The 19,671-nt window shown below is 40.0% G+C and overlaps 1 long non-coding RNA gene and 1 pseudogene across 1 annotated transcript; both read left to right on the top strand.

Annotated features, from left to right (window-relative positions):
- The window catches only part of LOC104226952 (putative late blight resistance protein homolog R1A-3), a 275,847-nt pseudogene that overhangs the window by 23,697 nt on the left and 232,479 nt on the right, over positions 1-19,671 (top strand).
- LOC104225316 (uncharacterized) lies at positions 1,665-8,069 on the top strand. Its single transcript, XR_011403398.1, has 3 exons — positions 1,665-2,102; positions 3,299-3,417; positions 7,363-8,069. It is a non-coding gene; the product is annotated as an uncharacterized lncRNA (long non-coding RNA).

Genomic DNA, 19,671 nt, shown 5'->3' with positions numbered 1-19,671 from the left:
TTGAAGAAAGATGTACTAAAGGGGAGAGAAAATACAAGTAAGTAAGAAATTGCTTGTTGAAGATCTATGAAGAAGAAGGTAAACGAAAAAGGATTAAAAATGATTATAATGACAACCGTCAAACTTAGAAGTGCAGTGATGAAAAGCCTATAATAAAGGCAACTATCATTTCGTGAATAGTGTGAATGAAGAAGTCTCGAAAAAAGGGTGTAGAATTGAAGAACCAATCAGAAGGTGACACGTATGTAAAACATTAAATGGAAGGGACAATTGAAGCGTCAGTATTTGTCATAATATTAATTACGGCAAAAATTCCCTTTTTATGAAGATCCACTTCCCAATTATTTACTTGATAAATAAATGGAAAGTGGGGGGACGACTATCTGTATTGAGAAAAAATTGAATTTACATTGTAGGTGACGTGACATGGCACGTGGATTGGTCAAACGGTCAAAACACAAGCCAAGAGGCACGGGCGACAACAGATAAGGGAAAAAGAAAGCAACATAGGTGTGGACCGTTACTAAAATAAGTACGAGTCTCGTACCTATCCAAGTCATTTAAAGACCGAAGATCGGAAGAAGTTGAAGATACGAATCTGATGACGTAAAAGAGTCTAAATACAACATTAAATATCAAATACGTTAGAATATTTGAATTAAAAAGAAATGATTGTGTAACGTTTCTTTTAATGCCATTTATTGCTCATAATTGTCTCATTAAGACAAAGACATTACATCTTCTCCTAGAATTAACTATAAAAGGAGTAAAACTCACCATCTGTAAGGATACAAAATACTATTGGGATCTTACTGAAATACAAAGCTATTTACTGCTTTACCATCATTCTCAAAAATATTTTATTTTCGTCTCCATCAGTAACCCGAATTTCTTTTTAGCTTTGACCAAAGACTCAGATTTTTGGTTAAACATACATCAAATTACAGTAATCTACTGAAGTAAAGTAAAAATTAATTAAGATGAGCATAAACAACATACATGCCACTTTTGTTGTCCCATTTTATATGACACACTTTCATCTTTTAATATGTCTTAAAAAAATAATATCTTTATATTCTTATACATCTCATGTTATACAGTCACCTAAATATTATGACATTTTTTTTAAACGTCGTACATCATCAAACGCTTTCAAATAAAATGCGATGAAGGGTGTAATTAACGAAACCATACGTAAAAGAATGATTATTTATGCGTATTTAAGTTTAAAATCTTCATCATGACCTCTAATAAATGAAAAACTTTTTGAAAAATTTGGAACAAATAATTATTTTTCCATAAAAGAACAAAAGCCCCGATCCTGACCGTCCAAGGGCAATGCTAAAGACACGGAGCTCGCACCGCTGGCAATAACTAGATGTTCCAAATTCTATTAAACTTACAAAAGTACCCTTCAATTCCCCTTTATATTACAAATTACCACAATCCATAGTCAATTCAAATTCCGAAACTGACCTTCAACTTCCATTCTCAACTCCCAAATAGCGACAAAAAACCTAAACATTATGGTCATTTCGAATTAACTCCATATCTCTTTCGCTCCTGAAAGCGGAATGGCATTATAGATATTAATTAACTAGACAAGGGCAATTTATTAATTAATGGATATATTTATACACCAGTTGCCCATTTCGGTTTTTTCCCTGTATATAAATTCTACATCCTCTCTCTTTCTTCCCCCCAAGTCTCTTATCTCTTTCTTATTTTTTCTTTCCGGCCTTAATTCTCCCGTTCACGGCGGAGCTACCGCTTAAACCACCGTCCGTACACCGGCATCCACCGTCCTTGCCGGAATCCGTCGATCTCTTTTTAGATCTTTATTTCACTTTCCCTCAAATTCATTCCCCTCCCTTCTCTAACACAAACGTTTTCAGTTTTTAAAGTAATTTCTCTTCAATTTTAAAAAGTTTTTGAGAGTTACGAGAAATATAAAATAAAAAAGTAAATAAATAATTATCTTTTCTTCTCTTAAAATCGACGTTTCTACGGGCGAATTTAGCAAACCTTTCAGATGAGTTCAGAAAAGCAACCACGACGACTATCATGCGCCCCTTACTTTGATGCCCTCTGGTTCTGCTACTGTATGTTTCCTATCCACTTAGATTTATTCTTTTGTTCCCCGCATTTAAAAAAAGAAAATAATTTACAAGCTCTAATCTTTATTTATGTGGCTTGAGTTGTATCTTTGTTTGCATCAATCTTTTGCTTGATTTATATATTTTCACAGTATTTAATTGCTTCTATTCTTAATCAAATCATTCCTTTCTTATCTCATAGCTAAAATAAGGTTAGGTTGCAGGGGTTTCTGTTAAAGGTATCAAAATCCTCTTAATCATGACTTAATAATAGTAACCAAATGGAAGAAGTTTGGAGAACCTAATTGTTAGGGATCACAATAGTTTTGTCCCTTTGGTATCAATTTTTATGTCGGGATTCAATTAGTCGTTAAGATTGTTTCGAGATGCCAATATCCACTAATAGGATCTTACCATTTTGTTATTTTAGATGACGAAAGGAGAAAGAGGTTGGATAGATGACCAAACAATTACAGAATTTAATTCAGTTATCTTTTCCATTGAAAGGATTACTGTTTGTAACACCTGAATGCCTTAAATAAGTATTTAGTGAATGATCAAACAAATGGTAGACCGAGGAGGCTGGTTAATTGTTTATATAAATTAGTTAGTAGCGCGATACTAGCAAAATAAAGATTGCTCTTGGGGTTGTCAGAAGAGAGCTTTGCAAGCTCAGGTTCTTCAAGGATCTAGATTGCTGTTTAGCTAAGCGGGGATTCAAAACACAAGTCATGCGCTCATTCTTGCCTTTAGTAGCATTAGCCAATCCACTGCAACTGAGGTGAACTATTGAACAACAGTATCATAGACTACTGGTAACTCGCTTTATCTGAAGTGATGCGAGTCTTGCTCTGTGATTCTGATGACACTTATGATATTGTTTGCTACTATTTTCAGTTTTCACCCCTCGCCACCCCTTTTCTCTTTGTTCTTCTTCCATCCTTATTAAGGAAGGAAATGCCTGGAAGCTTCTAAACTCTAGATTCTGAGTAGAAGGTTCACCACCATACCTTCTGTTATGTTGCTGTTGTTAACAATTTTTTTTTGGTTGTACTATCTAGATGAATTTATCAATAGCCCAGAAGGAGCGAAACCAAAGTTGTTATCACTGGGATTGATACGAGATCTGTTTGTCTTCTGTACTTACGTGCAATTTCTTCATTGAGAATTTCTTAAGGCTGATGTAGAATTATTTATGGCAGCTCCAGTCCATCAGATGCAGCAGTACTATAGAGTTGGTGTCCTTGATAATTGTAGTCAGAAATGGAGTGCTCTCTTTGATTGTCTGACTTTAAAAACCAAAAGGTTTTCTGAAGTGGAGGTACAGTGCTCTCTTGCATCATAGTCTGGATTGTTTCACGATGTTCTTTTTTTCTTCTGACTCATTCAAATATGCTAATATAAATTTTACATGTTAATAATAAACCTTGTGTTGCTTGTAAGATTACTTAAAGTCACAGATTTGGAGTTATTTTGGACATAATTGTTCACTTACTCGTAAGCTATGGTTGGTGGCTATGGAACAGTTTTTTTCTTGATGTACCATGATTGTCTCCAGCTGAACTAAAATCCGAATTTTGGGTGGCTTCCCCTCAGTTTGTCCGTTTTTATTTTTCAATTAACTTGTTTCAATTTTAATCTGCTGCTTGTGTATTGATTCTTTATTTCCCTTTTCCACCAGTCTTGTTAAGCTATTCTTTTAGACCAGTAGGAGGCTTGACTCAGAGCATGATGTATCCGAATTGATATATAGCTAGCATAGCGATCATCAGATAAGGTTTACAAACTGAAATATAACCTGAATAGTTATTAATGGTATCTTTGAGAAGGGTGGTACCAATCTCAGATGTCTAGAAGTCTAGATTCATACATGATATGCTACAAGGTTGCAAGGCTCCTCCTCCTGATTATGTTGATTTTTATTCAATATTTTATTCATCATAAGTTTTCTACAATGTAGCACAACACTTGTCTGAAACTATGTTTTCTATTGTGGCATCAATCAAAGTGATCTAATAAGCAATATCTGCTTGTTGCTTGACATTCTGAATTTATGATAGAACTCAAAACCAAAATAAAATTGATATGGAAAGAAACGAATATGTGGAGAAGGCACATTGATGTTTTTCTTGAGTTATGCCTGTTACCCTTTTTGAAAGGGCATGTGGCATGTATAGTTGGTGAGTTTTGAATCGTCCAGTAATACTTACTGTATGATAGCAAGCATATGAGAAGCTGTATCTTCACTAACCACCACAGATGTCCGTTTCTCCTTGCTAAAGAGGGATAAAATAGGAGAAGAGATGATAGCATGATTTGATCTCAGGAAGTACAGGTTTTTCTCTGATCCTTGACCAATTAGATAACCCCTGGCATTGACAGCTATCAATTATGGGACTATATTTTTTGATTTCAAGCTGTTACTTCTGGAGTTACCTGTCATTTCTAGAATGACATTTTGAACCTTTTTCTTGATAAGTAAATATCATTTTATTCATGTAACAGCAGTAAGTTGGTGCCAGGTATGTACATAGTATAAAGATCGAGATCGAGAGGGAGGACTGGCGGGCTGGTGGGGTGTTTCTCCTGAATTACATTTTCAAAAAGAATGAAAGGGTTCGGAGACAAGGGTCAAACCTTTTAATTTTAGGTCTCAATTCAAACATCAATTTCTATAGTTTTTAAAATAAAATTTAGATAATTAGAAACTAGTTAAAAAGTACTCTATATTGCAACTTTTATATTTTAAAAGTATTTGAGGGGCGTATCAAAAGGTTGTAGTAAAAAAAAAAGGTTGTTTAATTCCCCTAATAGTAATAGTATTATATAAAGCGGAAAATAGGGAGTACTGTTCTTTATATCACAGCAACAAGTGTGTGCTAGCTATATACAGTGGGGAAGCCCAATTCCTTATTGAGGTTGAGAATTGATAAAGTCAAATAAAGAGATTCTTTTATGAACATAGTTCATTGTACAGCAAAACAACCAACAGATACAAGCGTATGTATTTGAAACTGCTTTATGTTCAAAGGACTGCTTGGTTCTCTCCTTCCAAACAACCCAAAAAATTACTTGCGCAAATACTGTCGTGTATGCTTCAACTTTCCTTGTTTCATTTGCTCCCTGACACTCTGTTCCTACCTGTCTAGATGCTATTGGCTGTCTTTGGCATTGTCAATTTTAAAGGTTTAGAAATCGGTTTCACAATTGACTAGCAATCTAGCAACACAGAATAGATGGTCTGTGTCTTCCATCTTCTTTCCGCACGTATAACATCTGGTGTCTAGAAGATTACCTCCCCTTTGCGGATTTGACTGAAGCTAACTTAGTCCACGATCAGTAACTCCTCCCTGCCTCCTCTCCTCTCTTCCGTTTTGACTTGGGAAAATTCATTGAAGCTGTAAATTGATGAGCATTCTAACATGTGGAGAATTCATATGCGGTAAGCTGGTGAAAACTTTCTTCTTCATGAGTTGTCACTACAAATGTACGTGGTGATGCTGCAGACGTTTAACCTACAAGATTCAATTCTCTAAACTTTTCATTCAAACTGTGTGCATCGGGACTCGTAACAAGTTTCTCTCTCTGTCTCCTCCCCTCCCCCTCGAGAAATAGTGTAGATTGAAAAATAAAATCAGCATAAAAAATTCGTAATATATGATGTGAGATTTTGAACCAGTAAAAAAAAAACAGGAGGCATTAAATAGAGATGATAAAAAGGTAAGTATAGGATGAGGAATATAACTTCCTTTGTTTAGATGCTTTGGCTGTTGAATCTGAGGCTTCTCCAAATTATCAACTCGTTGATTAGAAAAATTGTATGTCTGAAGAGGAGGTATACTAAGCAGAAACTTTTCAAATGGGGAAGGTCTAGGATACGAGGTTTTCTAATGTGCACCTTTCCTTTTTGACTTTATTGTTGTTTTAGGGAAATAAAATCATGTCGGAGGGTAAAGTTGAAAACAATTCTAATATGCTTATATGTGCATTTAATTTTTTGAATTCTGGAGATTGGCAGTAAAGGAGATCTTAGTAATGACATTAAACTAGAGGGTAAGTCTTAGATGTTTCACAAACTATGGGAAGGTTAATTTAGTTTTGCCAAACGAGAGGTGATGCCTCACTTATTCACCCTTTTTCTTATAGTTCTTTCTTTCTCATATGAAGTTTGCTTCACAACTCTGGTTTTACATTCTTTGCTTCAGCATGCATTGTTGCTGCTATACTAAACTGCCTTTTTGGTATACTCATGTTCAACTTTTTATGTGCTTGCCTTGGGATTAAACAAAAGTACTTACTATTGTAGCATGCTATCTTAGAACTTTCCACTCTCTTGAGAATATTAAGTGCAATTTACAGTACAACAAATCTGCTTCTATTTGCAAGTTGAATCGCAATTGGTTGACTGGCTTAGAAGCTCAATCATGTTAGCAAATGACTGAAGGAGATACAATAATAGATTACCTTTGGTGGACTCGTTACCTCCACTTTTCGCCCCAGATGCTAAAGTTTTAGCTCATCTTTTCCCTAAACCTTATTCCATCTCTCATTTCGGTTTAAGATTTTTCAGTCGGTGTTTTCATGATATCAAGAAATTTGACTTGCGTGACATTTGGCTCAGTTATAACGAATTAAAAAATTTCTGGTTAGTCTTTGAGAACCATACTGGAAGTCAGTTACTCAAGTGCCATGCTTGAATTTTGGCAAAAACCAAATCGATCTAGGTCTTCAAAGTCATCAAAGAAATATAGGTCTTTGATATGTTTACTACAAAAAAAGCATCTAACTACAGCTCCTAGGTAGTAGGCTTGTCCTTTGATTTTGATATCCATGCTAAACAGTTATCCTACATAGTGCAGGACACTTAGTGTGCTTCAAATCTAAGTAGTAACAATTTTCGCTCATTGCGCCGCAAATCTGTGTAATAACAATCAAACCCATCCACAGTTGTGAATCTGATTGATAAAAGAATCGGTATTTCATTCGCCAACCATATTCTTGACCGAGGCAGTTATGCTATGGTATTTGCTTCTAAATGGTGTTGCTGAGCTACAAAAGTTATCTTTTTGGTTGGATGCTTTTCTGAAGATGTGATTAGTTGATGCAGAAGCTTTTTTCTAAAATAAGTGGATACAAAATTTGTCATGTGGTAATTTAGTTGTACCTCTGCTTGCTTTTCCTACGTATCCTCGTAAAGTAACTATTGCTTCCTGTACTATTTTGTTGGTTTTGTTTGTCATACTCACCATTAGATCTTGTGAAGCAGGAAATTTTGGAAACACGTGAGAAAGCAAAGCCTCACCTGTGGTCATTTCGAACCCCAGAAGAAGCCGCGTCTCATTGGAGAGAACTCTTTGAACATCTAGATGAAGAGTAAAATCCCAAAGGCATACCTTCTCCAGCGATCCCTTATTAGTTGCTAAGACCTTTTCATCAGACATTTGCCCAATTGACACGAGAAAGATCATTTTCTACTCATTAGAAATAATTCTCTTCCCATTGATTCATGCTTCAAACATGTTATAGCGTGCATGTTATTATCAAATTAAAGAGTGGGTTTCTGAAGAGATGCACCAGTTTAGTATAGGAACTTTATGTTGTAAAATTCTCTTTTTTTGTTTTGTTTTTAAGAGAGATAGAAGCCAGCATGAACGAAATTTCAACTGTCTTAACCGTTGGAGCAAGCTGACCTGATCCGGATGAAATTGAGCTTAGCACATCAATATGAAGAGATGGGACAAAGCGTCATTCATCTTTCTCTTTGATGTTGTTTTAGTGCCTGTACATGGTGCTTCTGCTAAGAAGAGAGGACACTCACTGTTTGCTGAGTGACAGAAACCAGAAAATGTCAATTCCAATGTCTCCCAGGAGGCATCATGACCTGGAGCCCAATTTTCTGTAAATGATACAATAATAGAAGGTCCTTACACATAATAGTTCTCATTACAACAATGAAGTTTTTGTTATGTTGTCCTTGTTTAGACTTGATATCTGATTTCTCATAAATGTTACAACAATGGGAGGTCCTAAGACATAGTCATAGTCTTCATGACATGCATGAGGGTTTCTCTATGCTATCCATTTTGAGACATTATGGCTTGGGGGTTAACCCTGGTAACAAAAAGAAGGAATCAATAAAACTCAGGGTCCAATACCATGACAACATACTATCTTTGTTCGATGGATAGTTCAGGTTGGGTGTCAATCATGTTCTACCAAATTTTTGGGCCGTAATAAGTTGATATTAAAACCAGGTTCAAGTATGTTGTAGAGAGTCATTCACGAGTCATAGCTTAGGATTTGAAGCTACTGGGTTCGAGATTCTATTTCTTCTAAATTATTGAGTTTTAAATTAATAATTTGTATATATTCAATGAACTTTTATAGATAAATACTGTGTATGGATCAAAGCTACTAGATTCGATCGAACCCGTGTCCGAAGCTCTAGTAGAGTTTAGTTCTAGTACAAAAACGACCCATGGCAAAGTCAACAGGTTGAAGTCTTGTACTACTTCCTTTCCAATTTAGGTGTAAATTAATTGTGGTGGCTGAGCTGATCAAATATTAAATTAATTTTGTCTCGTCTTAAACGGTTCTTTTATTACTACATTTACGCACGATAATGTAGTAAGTGAACGACGTTAACCAAAGATTCAATATAGAAGTGATATAAATAATATCACATTAAAAGAAATTGAAGAGAAAATAATAAAAAGGTTTGTTTCAGCCTTTACATCTATGTAATTAATAATTAAAGTCATTCTTTTATTGGAAAAAAATTCCTTAACAAAAAGAAAAGGAAGCTAGAGCTAGCAAAAGTGTTAGTTGGCTAGATATGTTTGAGAACAAACCTTGAATATATTTTATGTCAATAAATGTAAAACTATCTGAATCATTACTCGAAACAATGCAATACACAAATATTTTTTTGTGCAAGTCAAATGGAATCGAATCATAAGCTTATTGTAGGTAGCTTATAAGAAGGCAATTAACGTATTACTCACTCCTGTCCACTTTAAGTGATTTTTGGCTGTTTTTATGCATATTAAGGAATCCACCTTTTAACATTAATTAACAATGAAATTAACCATATTAATCTTAATTTATTTCTTGAAAATATAACAAACTCCAAGGGTAACTTTGGAAAAAAGAAATTAATTTCTTTTGATACATCTTTCATAATCGTAAGATCTTACCTCGCTTGTTTCACCTCGTGCCATGAAACATTTTTCATTATTGTCTTTGCATTCGTCGTCTGATGTATCCTCATATGTCTAGCACCCCGAGAGCTTGTTTGTGTCTTTTTCCAGGATTGTCATGAAGCATAGATTTGCTATCTCTTCGTGTTCTGAACTGTCTTAATCACTCCAGCTTCCAAATGATTTGTTTTTTCTTAAATCCTCTGGAAACCTTTCTTTTAAGATCTAGTCAATTAGCTTGAACATGCCCATATCTTCCACACTCATAGTATTTACAATCATTTTTGTCTTGTTCATGATATTGCATGGTTCGTTTGGGTGGTATCCTGCCTCTTCTTGTGTTTCTGTATCTCCTCATTAGACCATCCATGTTCCTTGATACCATGGCAATTTTTTCTTCAAGAGCTTCAGGGTCATCATCAATATCATTGTCTGTCCCTTCAGTTGTAGCCTTGAAAACAATTGTTTTCTTCTTTTCTTCCTGGCTTGTTTTCTTGAGGTGAGTTTTCTCGAATGCTATAAGGTCTCTACGAAGTTCATCATAAGACAGTTTTTTCAGATCTTGTGATTGAAGTGCAACTACTTTTGTCTACCGAGTGGTAGGTAGACTTCTCAGAATTTTTCGAACTTGATCACCACTTAAATATGGTTTACCAAAAGCTTTTAGATCGCTAATGATTTTGCTGAACCTGACAAACATTTCTTCAATAGATTCTCCTTCTTTCATTTGAAAAAGTTTGTAGTCATGAACCAACATGTTTATGTGGGGCTCTTTCACTTTACTAGTTCCTTCATAAGTAACTTCAAGTTTATCCCACATTTCTTTGGCTGTATCACAACTAGAGATTTTCTAATATTTCTCTCCACTTATAGCATTATAGAGTAAGTTTCTTGCTTTAGCATTAACTTGGACAACTGTCATTTGCTCATCTATGTATTCATCTATATCTTCTGGATCAGAAGATGGTTGAGCAGCTATTGGTAGTGGGCAGTTCCCCATTTTGATAACTCGCCAAACCTTGACGTTATAGGACTTTACGTATATTTCCGTACGCACTTTCCAGTGAGATGTCCATTGAAATACGGTGGTCTAAATTGCGATGTTCCTTCTTGAAAGAGTGCTCAAACAATAACTTGATTTTCCATGATTTTTTCTCACAAGTTGCTAAGCAAAAACATGTGAGTCTAGCTCTGATACCAATTGAAAGTACAAGAGGGGGTGCATTGCTTATTTTTAATATCTTTTATAAGTAGTTGACTAGTTTACTAATTATTCGACCTGAAATAATAACAGAATAATAATAATAAATGTAGAAACGAAATGCAAGAAATAAAGACACCAGAATTTTTATACTAGTTCGAAAATAAAGTTCCCTTGGGTTGCAAGGGTGTTTTCTTTCAGTGATCGATGTTTCTTGAGTACAGAGTGAACGGCGTAGCTTTACACCAATAACTTAGTCTTTATGTCTCTTTTCTTTTCTTGATACAATGCCTCATCAGTGTTTATCTCTTTTTCTTCTCTCATTGGTTACACAGAAGATCTAAAGAAACTACAATGCTTGTTTGGAGTAGAACAAAAAGAGGGTAGATGGTTCCATCAAAGTATGTGTTGTTACGTCAGAAGCATCTGTATATATACTTTCCATGAGGCCTTAAAGAATCTTGAGAGATTGCAAACCCAAGGGAGTTGATCCTTGAAAGGAATCCTAGATTGATTCTTTCCAAGAATAAGGTCAAGTTACCATTGATCTTCCTTGATTAATTGCTTTAACGAGCTTTTCATCCGCTGGGCATATCCGCTGGATCCATTGATTTCTGCTTTCATTGAATTCCAGTGATCTCGATTGTGACGACCCAAAGGGTCATCACCGGAATTCTCCATTTTCCATGCTTCCGAGGCCTTGAATACCTCACTTCTATTTGCCTCGATTTGCATGCGCAGTCCGGACGCGTAGCCAGAAAGCTTTTATGTAGAAATACGTGAATTCTGTGAAAACTTTTGAAGAATTTTGATATTAACATTGTTAAAGTTGACTTTGGTCAATATTTTAGGTAAACGGACCCAGACCCGTGATGTGACGGTTTCGGAGGGTCCATAGGAAAAATATGGGACTCAGGCGTATTTCCAGAATTGAAATCAGAGGTCCCGAGCCCGAGAAACGAATTTTTTGAAAGAAATTGTTTTTCTGATAATGATATGGAATTTGATAAGGAAACGAGTTAGAAAACATTGGTATCAGGCCCGTATTTTGATTCCGGCGCCCGGTACAGGTCTTAAATATGTGTTAAGCGCTTCCTGTAAAATTTGGTCGAAATCGGACGTCGTTTGACGTGTTTCGGACCTAAATAACTAAAGTTAGAAGTTTGAGAAGCTTGAAATGGAAATGATGATTTTGAGACATGATTCATTGAGTATGATGTTATTTGGGCGATTTGATCGCACGAGAAAGTCCATAGGATGTTTTTGAGATTATATGTATGCTTGGTTTGGAGCCCCGAGGGCTCGGGTGAGTTTTGAGTGGGCCTCGGGAGGCCTTAGACTTAAAGGTATCAGGTTGCAGGTTCAGGTGTTGCAGGCCCCCAGCGCGGTCACGGTCATTTTCGTGCGGTCCGCGCTAAGAGGTGCGCGGTCACGGTGCATCTCTGCGCGGTCCACGCCAGTTAGTCAGAGGGCCAGTGATTTCAAGTCGACCAGCACGGCCGCACACCAAATCAGTGCGGTCCGCGCTGGGCAGGTTCAGAGAGTCGTTTGTTTCCCTTCCTCGGCGCGGCCGCGACACATTTTTGTGCGGTCTGCGCCAGCCTTCCGTAAGGTATATAAGGTCGGGATTTTCAGTCATTTTTCACTTTTCAAAAACCCAAAACCTAAGAGGCGATTTTCCAAACAACTTTTCTTCTCCAAAACGATTGGTAAGTAATTTCTAACTTAATTTCTTTATTCCTTAACATCTTTTAACATGATTTCAATTTGAATCAAAGATTTTCAAAAATGGGAATTGGGGGTTTTGGTTAGAACTTAGGTTTTCTTAAATTTGGGGAGTTGGACCTCAATTTGAGGTCCGATTTCAAAACAAATCACACATTTGGATTCATGGGGGAATGGGTAACCAGGTTTGGGTCCGAACCTCGAGTTTCGACCATGTGGGCCCGGGGGCATTTTTGATCCTTTTGGATAAAACCTTATAAAAACTATTTTTATGCATTGGGGTTAGTTCGAATAGTGTTTGTGAATGTATTCAAGTAATTTGTGGCTAGATTCGAGCGGTTTTGTGGTGGAACCAAGGGGTAAAGCTGTACTAGAGTCTTGAGTTGAGTTTGGAGCTTTCGAGGTAAGTATCTGTTCTAACTTTGGCTTGAGGGAATATGATTACGATATTATTTGCTAATTGCTAAATGTGGAGTACAGTGTATAGGCATGGTGACGATTATCTATGCACCGGAGTCTAGCATGACCGTGAGTCTTAATTGTGTTTGATTCGGACTTTGTGATACATCTTCCTTGCTTAATTGATAAGTTTCATATAAAGTGAATAGTTGAGGAAGAATTTGCGATTGGTATATCATTGGAGCGTGGGCTCGAATTAGAACTTGTTAATCGAGAAAGAAGTGATTAAAAGAGGAAGTGTTGTGATTATTCCCTTGCCGGGACACATAGTCTATTATTGTTGTTACTCCCTTGCTGGGATTCAAACATTATATGTATTCTCCCTTGCCGGGATATTTGGGCTGTTAGTTGCACCCTTACCGGGTTAAATCATTATGTTGTTGAATTTCCCTAATGGGGCCTCTTCTAAAAAGATTATATATATTATGAACTATGAAATGGGATCATGTGGCACACCGTCCACTTATGAACTATGAAATGAGATCGTGTGGCACGCTGTCCACTTATGAATTATGAAATAGGATCGTGTGGCACTCCGTCCACTTATGAATTATGAAATGGGATCGTGTGGCACTCCGTCCACTTATGAATTATGAAATGGGATTGTGTGACACGCCGTCCACTTATGAATTATGAAATGGGATCGTGTGGCACGCCGTCCACTTATGAATTATGAAACGGGATCGTGTGGCATGCCGTCCACTTATAAATTATGAAATGGGATCGTGGGGCATGCCGACCACTTATATATTATGATATGGGATCGTGTGGCACGCCGTCTACTATATATTATGGAATCAGGAGTAGTTTTGTCGTGTGTTTCTGACCTTTCGTTTTCACCTATTATTCCCTAAATAGCATGTCCCCCTCCCAGCTTTACTTTGTATTTCCTGTTATTGCTTCTTGCACTTGTATATATATATATATATATATATATATCTGCACAGGTGGTTTTGGTAGGTCCTGTCTAGCCTTGTCACTACTTCGCCGGGGTTAGGCTAGACACTTACCAGCACATGGGGTCGGTTGTGCTGATGCTACACTCTGTGCACCTTTTTGCATAGATCACGGAGCCGGAGCAGGTTTTGGACAACAGTAGCGGATTGGGAGCTGACCTTCAGTCCAGAGCGAGATACCGAGGTAGCCTCGCAGGCGTCCGCGGGCCCGGCGTCTCCCTTATCTTGATTTAGTTGTTATCCCATTGTATTTCTGGACAAACATTTTTTACTTTCTTTCAAAACACTGTATTTAGATTACTCTTAGACGTTCGTGAGATTTGTGACACCAGGTTTTGGGGTAGTATTGTGTTAAACTTCCGCAGTTTGTTCAATTTTCATAAATGTTAAATCTTCTGCACTTTTGTTTTTAAAATGAAAAGGCCTTATGTTATTATTATTGTGCTATGAAAAAGTAGTCATATTGGCTTGCCTAGCTCCTAATAGTAGGTGCCATCACGACTCCCGATGGTGAAAAATCCGGGTCGTGACAAGTTGGTATCAGAGCACTAGGTTACTTAGGTCTCACAACTCACGGACAAACTCGGTAAAGTGTGAGGGATCGGTATGGAGACGTCTGTATTTATCCTCTAGAGGCTACAGAGTTAGGAAAACTTCCCTTTGTTTTTTCTTGTCGTGCGATTCTGTTTCTCAAATACTAATTGTCGTTCTACTCTGTTCTTTCGTAGATGGCGAGAACACGTGCTTCCTCTTCTACCGCGCAGCAGCCCGACCCCCCAGCAATAGCTCCTATCAAGGGCAGAGGGCGAGGCCGAGGCTGGGGCAGAGCTCAGCCCCGAGCAGCAGTCCCAGAGGTAGAGCCTCATGTTGAGTATGATGATGAGGTTCCAGCTCCAGCAGCTCCAGTGGGCCCAGCTCAGGTCCCAGAGGGTTTCATAGCCACTCCAGTGCTTCAGGACGTTTTGGTCCGACTAGTAGGCTTTGTGGAGAGCGTCTCTAGAGCGGGTTTGCTTCCCGTAGCACCAACCACATCTCAGGTTGGGGGAGGAGTTCAGACTCCCGCTACACGTACTCCGGAGTAGGTAGCTCCTCAGGCTCAGGTTCCAACAGTTCAGCCAGTTGTGGCAGTTCAGCCAACTGTGGCGGTCCAGCCAGGTATTGCGACTTAGACCAGTGAGGGTGTGGCTATGTCCACCGATGCTCTGTGGAGGTTGGATATATTCACCAAGCTCTTCACTACCACATACAGTGGCACTTCTTCAGAGGATGCTCATGATTTCTTATTCAGCTGTCATGAGGTTTTACGGACTATGGGTGTAGTGGAGACCAATGGGGTCGACTTCGCCACTTTTCGTCTAGAAGGATCCGCCAAGACTTGGTGGAGAGACTTTTGTTTAGCCAGACCAGCAGGGTCGCCATCATTGACCTAGGATCAGTTTTCAGAGTTATTTTTGGAGAAGTTTCTCCCAGCTACTCAGCGATATGCTCTTCGCAGGCAGTTTGAGCGTCTCCAGCAGGGCCCTATGTCAGTCACGTAGTATGAGAACCGGTTTATTGATCTTGCACGCCATGCTATTGTGATACTCCCTACCGAGAGAGAGAGAGAGAGAGAGGGTGCGGAGGTTTATTGATGGGTTGAATCAGCCGATCCGTCTTTAGATGGCCATGGGTGCCGGGAGTGAGATTTCCTTTCAAGAGGCGGCCAATGCGGCCCGCCGGATAGAGATGGCACTTGCTTAGGGAGGTGGTCATGGGTCTGATAAGAGGCCCCGTCATTCTAGTAGGTTCAGTGGTACCTCGTCTGGAGGTAGGGATTCTTATGGTAGAGGCCATCCTCCGAGGCCCTTTTAGTCAGCTCTCCAGGCCTCACATGGTACATCAGGTGGTCGTGGTTCTTAGCCGCAGTTTTCTGACCAGCAGCTCTTCAGTTCACCATCAGCACCTATCAGTGCACCACCACTTTGCTATTCTTAGCAGCCGAGGGCTTGTTTCACTTGCGACGATGTGAGTCACATTGCTAGGTATTGTCCTCGAGCTTCTAGTAGCTCTCAGTAGCAGGGACCTAGTCCTATGATTCAGGCACCAGTTGCCCCACCGCCTGCCCAGCCAGCTAGAGGCGGGGGTAGAAGACATAGAGGTGGAGGCAGAGGCCATAGAGGTGGAGCTCAGACCGCCAGAGGTAGGGGTCATCCAACAGCCGATCTTCCCAGGGACGTGAATCAGGTAGGTGGGGCCCAGACCCGTTGTTATGCTCTGCCAACCAGGCCAGAGGCTGAGTCATCAGATGTTGTGATTACAGGTACTATTCTAGTCTATGATAGAGATGCTTCAATGCTATTTGATACTGGATCTACGTATTCATATGTTGTCCTATTTTGCACCCTATTTGGTTATGCCTAGTGAGGCCTTGAGTATTTCTGTATATGTATCTACACCAGTGGGTGATTCTATAATGGTCGACGTTCATCGTGCCTGTGTTGTGATATTTAAGGGTCTTGAGAACCGTGTTGATTTGTTACTCTTAGATATGGTGGATTTCGACGTCATATTAGGGATGAATTGGTTGTCCCCGTATCATGTGATCTTGGATTGCCATGCCAAGACCATGACCTTGGCGTTACCAGATTTGCCCCGACTAGAGTGGAGAGGGACCCCAGGTCATACCGCTCGTAGTGTTATTTCTTATGTGAAGGCTCGGTGCATGGTCGAGAAGGGGTGTCTAGCTTATCTAGTGTATGTTCGTGACTCCAGCGCAGAGGTCCCGTCTATAAGTTCTGTTCCTATTGTTCGGGAGTTCCCCGAGGTTTTCCCTTCAGACCTGTCGGGCATGCCGCCCGACAGAGATATCGATTTTTGTATTGATCTGGCTCCGGGCACTCAGCCCATTTCCATTCTACCATATCGCATGGCGCCGCTAGAGTTGAAAGAGTTAAAGGATCAACTTCAGGATTTGCTTGAGAAGGGTTTCATTAGACCAAACATTTTGCCTTGGGGTGCACCAGTGCTATTTGTGAAGAAAAAGGATGGTTCGATGAGGATGTGCATTGATTACCGGCAATTGAACAAGGTGACGATTAAGAACAAGTATCCATTGCTGAGGATCGACGATTTATTTGACCAGCTTCAGGGTGCGAGGGTGTTTTCAAAGATAGATTTGAGATCTGGCTACCATCAGCTGAGGATTAGGGCGTCTGATGTCCCTAGGACGACATTTCGCACTCGGTATGGGCATTATGAGTTTTTGGTCATGTCGTTTGGATTGACTAATGCCCCAGCAGCATTCATGGAGTTGATGAACCAAGTGTTCAGACCGTATTTGGACTTGTTCGTGATAGTCTTCATTGACGATATTCTTATATACTCCCGCAGTCAGGAGGAGCACGAGCAGCACCTCAGAGTGATTCTTCAGACTCTGAAGGATAGTCAGTTATATGCTAAGTTCTCGAAGTGCGAGTTCTGGTTGAGTTCAGTTGCATTTCTGGGTCATGTTGTATCAGTAGAGGGTATTCAGGTGGACTCGAAGAAGATAGAGGCAGTCAAGAACTGGCCTCGACCAGCTTCAGCTAAAGAGATTCGGAGTTTCTTGGGGTTAGCAGGTTACTACCGTCGGTTCGTGGAGGGGTTTTCATCCATTGTAGCCCCGATGACCAGGTTGACCCAGAAGGGTGCCCAGTTCAGGTGGTCAGACGAGTGTGAGGTGAGCTTTCAGAAGCTCAAGATAGCTCTAACTACGACACCAGTATTGGTTTTGCCCACAGGTTCAGGGCCTTATACATTCTATTGTGATGCTTCCCGTATTGGGCTTGGTGCAGTATTGATGCAGGATGGCAAAGTCATTGCCTATGCTTTGAGGCAGTTGAAGATCCACGTGAAGAATTATCCGGTTCATGATCTTGAGTTGGCAACCATTGTTCATGCTTTGAAGATTTGAAGGCATTACCTATATGGTGTGATATGTGAGGTTTACACTGATCACAAGAGTCTTCAGTATCTGTTCAAGCAAAAGGAGTTGAATCTGAGGCAGAGGAGGTGGTTAGAGTTGCTGAAGGATTATGATGTTACTATCTTGTATCACCCGGGAAAGGCCAATGTGGTGGCCGATGCATTGAGTAGGAAGTCTGCTAGCATGGGTAGTCTTGCTTATATCCCAGTCAGCCCGAGATCGCTTGTTTTGGATGTTCAGGCCTTGGTCAATCGTCTTATGAGGTTGGATATTTTTGAGCCTAGAAAGGTGTTAGCTTGCACGGTTGCTTGATCTTCATTATTGGAGTGTATTCGTGAGCAGCAGTTTGAGGATCCCCATTTGTATGTCTTGAGAGACACGGTGCAGTGTGGAGGTGCTAAGAAAGTGACCTTGGGAGATGATGGTATATTGAGATTGCAGGGGCGAGTTTGTGTGCCCAATGTTGATGGTATTTGAGAGTTGATCTTAGTGGAGGCCCATAGTTCTCGGTATTCTATTCACCCGGGCGCCGCGAAGATGTATCAGAATCTGAGACAGCACTATTGGTGGCGTAGGATGAAGAAATATATAGTTGCATATGGGGCTCGATGTTTGAACTGTCAGCAGTTAAGTAAGAGCATCAGATACCCGATGGTTTAATTCAGAGAATTGAGCTTCCCGAGTGGAAGTGGGAGAGGATCACGATGGATTTTGTTACTGGACTTTCGATGACTCAGAAGAAGTTTGATGTAGTATGGGTTATTGTTGATAGGCTGACCAAGTCAGCGCATTTTGTTACTATTGCAACCACCTATTCGTCTTAGAGGTTAGCTGAGATTTACATCAGGGAGATCGTTTGCCTCCATGGGGTGCCTATATCTATCATTTCGGATTGGGGTACGCAGTTTGCCTCGCGCTTCTGGAGAGCAGTCCAACAGGAGTTGGGCACCCAGGTTCAGCTGAGTACAACATTTCATCCCCAGACAGACGGTCAGTCCGAGAGGACTATTCAGATTCTTGAAGATAAGCTACGAGCTTGTGTCATTGATTTTGGAGGCTCATGGGACCCGTTCTTGCCGCTAGCAGAGTTTGCCTACAACAGCAACTACCAATCCTGCATTCAGATGGCTCCGTATGAGGCATTGTATGGTAGGCAGTGTCGATCTCCAGTCGGATGGTTTGAGCCGAGGGAGGCTCAGTTATTTGGTACGGATTTGGTTTAGGAGGACTTGGATAAGGTCTAGATTATTCAGGATAGACTTCGTACAGCTCAGTCCAGGCAGAAAAGTTATGCAGACCGCAAGGTCAGAGATGTGGCTTGCATGGTTGGTGAGCGATTATTGCTCCGTGTATCGCCTATGAAGGGCGTGATGAGATTCGGGAAGAAGGGCAAGCTTATCCCTAGATTCATCGGTCCATTTGAGATTCTCGAGCGTGTGGGGGAGGTGGCTTATAAGCTTGCCTTGCCGCCTAGTTTGTCAGCTGTGCATCCAGTGTTTCATGTATCTATGCTCCGGAAGTATCACGACGATCCATCGCACGTGTTAGATTTTAGCACTGTCCAATTGGACAAGGATCTGTCTTATGAGGAGGAATCGGTGGCTATTGTAGACCAGTAGGTTCGACAGTTGAGGTTGAAGAGCTTTCCTTCAGTGCGTGTTCAGTGGAGAGGTCAGCCTCCTGAGGCATCGACCTGGGAGTCCGAGTCTGATATGCGGAGCCGTTATCCTCATTTATTTCCCGCCTCAGGTACTTCCTTCTTTTGTCCGTTTAAGGACGAACGGTTGTTTTAGAGGTGGAGAATATGACGACCCAAAGGGTCATCACCGGAATTCTCCCTTTTCCATGCTTCTGAGACCTTGAAAACCTCGCTTCTAGTTGCCTCAATTTGCGTGCGCAGTCCGAGCGCGTAGCCGGAAAGTTTTTATGTGGAAATATGTGAAGTCTGTGAACATTTTTGAAGAATTTTGATATTAACATTGTTAAAGTTGACTTTGGTCAACAATTTGGGTAAACGAACCCGGACCCATGATGTGATGGTCCCGGAGGGTCTGTAGAAAAAATATGGGACTCGGGCGTATTCCCGGAATCG

The sequence above is a fragment of the Nicotiana sylvestris genome, chromosome 1 (assembly GCF_000393655.2).
Source record: "Nicotiana sylvestris chromosome 1, ASM39365v2, whole genome shotgun sequence".
Taxonomy (NCBI): Eukaryota; Viridiplantae; Streptophyta; class Magnoliopsida; order Solanales; family Solanaceae; genus Nicotiana; species Nicotiana sylvestris.
This window is presented reverse-complemented; position numbering and strand designations above follow the sequence as displayed.